General features: G+C 35.0%; 1 pseudogene; it reads left to right on the top strand.

The window, feature by feature from the left end:
* Positions 1-2,960: 2,960 nt before the first annotated feature.
* LOC146887517 (uncharacterized) lies at positions 2,961-4,471 on the top strand (annotated as a pseudogene).
* The last annotated feature ends 1,529 nt before the right edge of the window (positions 4,472-6,000 follow it).

The following is a 6,000-nucleotide window of genomic DNA, read 5'->3' as shown; positions in this document are numbered from 1 at the left end:
TGTTCGCATCTCAATGACACAAACTCAAGAGAGAAATTCATCCCCATGGATGTAAAGCCAATAATCTCAAGTGAAGGAAATCTAAGTTTTATATGTATTACTCATCAATAATATGATAAATACATTATTTAAAAAAGTTTGGGTGTATCTAAACAATATCTGTGAGAACCTAATAAAACCTTTCAGAAAACCCCCTTTCAAAAAACCCTTTTTCTTTTATGTAAACCCTAACTCTTAAGAACATTCCTCCTATCTTCAAAATTTCTGATTTAGCTTTCACCATTTTGAAGATCGGAGACCGTAAAAGTGTTTTTCTTGGTGAGTACTATGAAAACCCCCTTCAATTTCTTTATTTGGGTAGTCAATTTTTCCCTCACTTCAATCTAATCTGTGTGCATTCAACTCCTCTTGATTGCATGTAGCATTTTATGCTCAATCTGAGTTTATATTGTCCTATACGTTGAATGGTGTGATACAATCGTCAAATGGATGTTTCTTGGTGTAAATAGAGGATCCTTTGAGTTGTGGACTGTATGGGACGTACTAAAGCCATTATAGGAGATCATCAGACGGTTAAGGGAAGCTAATCATTTTATCTATGTGTGATTTTTGTTTATAATTAAATGAATAAAAATCTAGGATACATGTATTTTAATTGCAGAAATATTAATATTAGACTTAATTGTGTTTATGATTTATCGATTGGAGATATGTAGAACAGTTTGGAGGATAATTTGCTCAAGAAAAGTCTAAATGTTAAACTTGTCGAACTGTGAAAGAAGACAAAAAATATGTTTTGGATTGTTGAGTCATGTATGATAAAGAATCTTTAAGTGGTACGAATTTGAGGACAAATTCTTTTCAAGAAAGAGGGAATAATAGAGGACTATCCCAAGATTTCATAAAAGAAGAACTTGAAGATGAACTTTTGGGTTTTCTTTTAGAAATTAGTTATGTGTAATGTTTTTGGGTTTTGAGCTTTCTTTTATAATTAGTTTATGCTTTTATGTTTTGGGCTTGGGCCTTCTTGTAGGGTTTGCAGGTTTGCTTAAACTTATGTGCCTATAAATAAAGGTACTAAAACCTGATGTAGACATTTTTAGTCATATATTGAATTTGATTTTCATTAAAGAGAGGGTTCTCTTTGTTCTTGGCTTAGGCCTCTGATTCTTATCAAAGATTAACATCTTTGTGGCGAATCTTCACTTGACTTATCAATCTGCTAGATCGTGGTGTCCTCCATCTCTGTCTTATTTCGCATTCTTCTCTGATTTATTCGTGTCGTGCCTCTTGAGGATTCAAATTCAGAAACGATCATAGTCTTTCCTGGATAGGATCGTATCATCTGGTATCTAGAGCAAGGTTCTGGTTTGAATTTCCTCTTCTATGTTATTTTTCTGTCATATGAAACAAAAAAAAAATTACAATTTTTCAATTTTGTATTTTGGTTTAAATTTTGTTTGTTTCCTTTATAAGAAGTAAAACCCCTAAGGTTGTTTCCAATTTGGTTGAATTTTTTTTTGGCATATTTTTTTTCTTTTTTGTTCTCTATTTAAATTGTGTATTTCTACATTTGATTCGTGGAAATTAGTTGTTTTTGTGTTTGGGATTTGCAATTGCACTTACTTTGATTTACATGAGTATGAGGGTTTGAAGGATCAATTGTTTTAGTTTGTTTTTGTGTTGAACTGCAAAAAAAAAAACCAAAAAAAATAATATTGTGGACCAAGTCCAAAAGAAACAAATATATATTCACAAAAAAAGGGGGGGAGTTCAACACAACTTTTTATTTGTGGTTTATTGATATATACTTGCAATCAGTCTTTCTCTTAGAGTGTCCGTGTTGTCTCATTTAAATCTCTTTAGTAGTCCTATTATTTTCTAATTTTAATTTCCTTGTTTTGTGTCTTTAAAATTTCTTGACGTTTTGTCTAAAGTTTTGAATTTTCTTTGTCCTCTCAAGTCAAGATTTATATCTCGCAACATTTTTCACATTGTTTGTTTACTCTTTGCTTAAGTTACTAGAGTTCTTTGTCAAGCCCTAAAGGTAATTTGAGTGGTAAAAGGCATGAGAGTACATTCCAGAAAAGCCTATAAGTGTGATCCACGAGTGAAAAATTGAATGAAACACTTGGCAGAGTGGTAAGGTCCAAAAAAAAAATATTGTTGCTAACATTTGCTTGTACGACATGACTTCTTCCCAGAATAGTGAGCCTCTATCACCTAAGACTACGACACTTATGGTTGCACTTGATAAGCTCACATTACAAATGAATCAAATGCAACAACACAATCAACAACAGTTTGAAAGGCTCCAAAAGTTTAATGAAGATGTGAGCATGAGATTAGAGGGAGTGAAGAGAAGAAGAAGGAGACATGATGATTCAGACCATTCTTCTCATAATGATGAAGCGACACATGTTTTTAGGCCACGGCGAGGCCAAAGACGTGAGGCATTTGGGAACCACATGCTTAGGAGGGATAATGATGAGGAGGAGCATGATTTTAGGCCAAGACAAGGCCAAAGACGAGAGGAGTTTGGGAACCACACACCTCGAAGAGATAAGATGTGGAAGAAGATTATAATTCCTAAATTTAATGGAGCTAATGACCCGGAAGCTTACCTAGCATGGGAAATGAAGCTTGACCAAATCTTCAACTCTTACGATTATGAGGATGATGATAAGGTTCTTATGGCTTCCGTGGAGTTTGAAGGCTATGCTATGAATTGGTGGAATCAAATCACCATGGACATAGCTAGAAGAAGGCGGTTGCCAATTTCTACATGGGAGCAATTAAAGGTAGTTATGAAGGAAAGATTTGTGCCTCCTTATTATAAAAAAGAGATCTTCAACAAATTACAAAGACTTACATAGGGAAATAAGAATGTTGAAGAGTATGTTCAAGAGATGGAGGTCACCTTGATGAAAGCTGAAGTGGAAGAAACATATATGGCTACAATGGCTATATTCTTGAATGGATTAAATAGGGAGATTCAAGATGTGGTGGAAATGCACCATTATGAGACCTTGGAGGATCTTATTCACCAAGCCACCAGAGTGGAACAATAACTCAAGAGAAGAAGTGCCTATAGGAAGTCATCCACCTCATGGAGAGATACGGAGAAATATAAGAAGGAGGAGCTACTTCTACCATTCCTAAATCTAAGGAGAAGGAGTCCTCAAATGGTAAAGTAACTTTTCAAGCTAGTAATAATGATTCTTCACGTTCTAGTGCAATTAAATGTTTTAAATGTTTGGGTAGAGGACATATTGCAGTTGATTGTCCCAACAGAAGAACTATGATGTTGTTGGCGAATGGTGAGTACACTAGTGAGCATTCCGCGGGTGAATCATCTGATTCATCCAGTAGTGATGAGGAGGAAAAGGAGTGTGAAGTCCCCCCTGTGGAGGGAGATATCTTGATGGTTAGGCGGTTGTTGGGTAGTATGAATAAGGAGGAAGATGAGACCCAAAGAAGAAATATTTTCCATTCTAGATGTATGGTTAAGGGAAAGGTGTGTTCACTCATCATTGATGGAGGAAGTTGTACAAATGTAGCTAGTAAACGGCTAGTGGAAAAGCTTGGTTTGGTGACATTTATGCACCCTAGTCCTTATACTTTGCAATGGTTGAGTGAGGATGGAGAATTGGTGGTAGATAAGCAGGTGAACATTGCTTTCTCTATCGGTAAATATGTCGATGAGGTAGTATGTGATGTGGTACCTATGGAGATGAGTCACTTGTTGTTGGGGAGGCCTTGGCAATATGATAGAAAGGTAACCCATGATGGTCTAACCAATAAGTATTCCTTCCTATTTAAGAGGCAAAAAGTGTCCCTAACACCTTTATCTCCTAGAGAAGTTTGTGAGGATCAAATTAAGATAAGAGTGAGAAAAGAGCAAGAGAGAAAAGAAGGAAGAGAGAAAATTCCAAAAAAAGGCAAGAAAAAGGAAGGTAAAAAAATAAGGAGTGATAAAAGCCTTTTATTGAGAGAAAAAGAAACAAACAGAGTGTTGATTAAGAAACAACCTTTATATTTGCTTATGCCTAACAATATTTGTCTCTCTTCTGTGTAAGCTTATTTGTCTTTAGGTATGGAGCAACTTCTCAAAAAGTATGATGATGTCTTTCCTAAAGGCATCCCTCATGGTTTACCTCCTAAAGAGGGTACTGAGTATAATATAGATCTCATTCAGGGTGCATTCCTTCCTAATAGGCTATCCTATAGGAGTAACACAAAAGAAACTAAAGAGATACAGAAGCATGTGGCGCAACTTATGGACAAAGGATCGTTTCAGGAAAGTTTGAGTCCCTATGCTATTCTAGTCATTCTGGTACCTATGAAAGACAGATTGGGGTTGATGTGTAATACCGGCAGGGCCATCAAATATATCATTATAAGGTGCGTATTTGACCCGGGAAGACCTTTCAGAATTCGGGTCGAATTCTCGCCAAACAGGGGGGAATGATAAAGAATCTTTAAGTGGTACGAATTTGAGGACAAATTCTTTTCAAGGAGGGAATGATAGAGGACTATCCCAAGATTCCATAAAGAAGAACTTGAAGATGAACTTTTGGGTTTTCTTTTAGAAATTAGTTATGTTTAATGTTTTTGGGTTTTGAGCTTTCTTTTATAATTAGTTTATGCTTTTATGTTTTGGGCTTGGGCCTTCTTGTAGGGTTTGCAGGTTTGCTTAAACTTATGTGCCTATAAATAAAGGTACTAAAACCTGATGTAGACATTTTTAGTCATATATTGAATTTGATTTTCATTAAAGAGAGGGTTCTCTTTGTTCTTGGCTTAGGTCTCTGATTCTTATCAAAGATTAACATCTTTGTGGCGAATCTTCACTTGACTTATCAATCTGCTAGATTGTGGTGTCCTCCATCTCTGTCTTATTCCGCATTCTTCTCTGATTTATTCGTGTCGTGCCTCTTGAGGATTCAAATTCAGAAACGATCATATTCTTTCCTGGATAGGATCGTATCAATGTAGCAATATACAATAGAAATGGTATTGAGAGGGTGGATTATGGCTGGACTTTGGCCTCTAAATAGATTACAACTGAATATATATGATGGAATGGAAACTCTATGTTAGACCTGCAATATAATAAGAATCATTTAATGTGTTTTGATCTTTTGAGCAGTTTGAGAATGAATTTTATGCCATTAATGATATATGTAATTGATATACAATATTTTAGTGTGTGAGAATGCATTTAAATTGATGATTGTTCGAAAATATAGGATTTTGTGAACTTTGTTTGGATTGATATTGTAAGGTTTGAGTCCATGTAGTATTTTCAAGGGAAAATTACTATTATTCTATGTATGTCAAATTGTATTTAAAGGTGATTCCGTGAGTGAGACTATCCTGACTCTACTAGTATTTGTAAGACCTGAGAAATTTAAATAATTAAATAAATAAATATTTAATAAATGCAGGTAGTGGAAACTTTTATGGCATTTAATGTTGGGTTTATGATGTGGAAAAGTGCTAGCTCAAGTGGTTGAGAGTACTTGGTTATGTTGAGAGGACTTGGGTTCACAAAACCTTTATAGGAGTTGTCACAAAACATGAATTGGTTGAATTGTTTGTGCATTTGATTTGCAATTGTGTGCTTGTGTGTTTGAATCTTAGTTTATAGTGGATTGCTTCATAATTGAATAGAGGCATGACCACAATTGTGTGGTTGTATGTTCGAATCTTGATTCATTTTGGAATGTTTATTTGGTAAAATAATGAGTGTATATGAAACCATGAATGTGTTGAATTGTGAAAACTCAATTTTGTTTTCCCAACTTTGGAAATGTAAACACTTAAAGTTTAAATTATATTGTTTATGAATGACGAGTAAGAATGATTTTAATTTCTCGCATTTTGGGAAAGACATTTAATTAAACGTGTTCCGGTACACCCAATAAGTCCCACATCGCTTAGGAGTCGAGGTCAAGCGAAGTTTAAATACTCCTACCTCCCTCCACCCTCTGAGGC

The sequence above is a fragment of the Vigna unguiculata genome, chromosome 3 (assembly GCF_037176805.1).
Source record: "Vigna unguiculata cultivar grain cowpea cultivar isolate G323 ecotype 2 chromosome 3, ASM3717680v1, whole genome shotgun sequence".
Taxonomy (NCBI): domain Eukaryota; kingdom Viridiplantae; phylum Streptophyta; class Magnoliopsida; order Fabales; family Fabaceae; genus Vigna; species Vigna unguiculata.
This window is presented reverse-complemented; position numbering and strand designations above follow the sequence as displayed.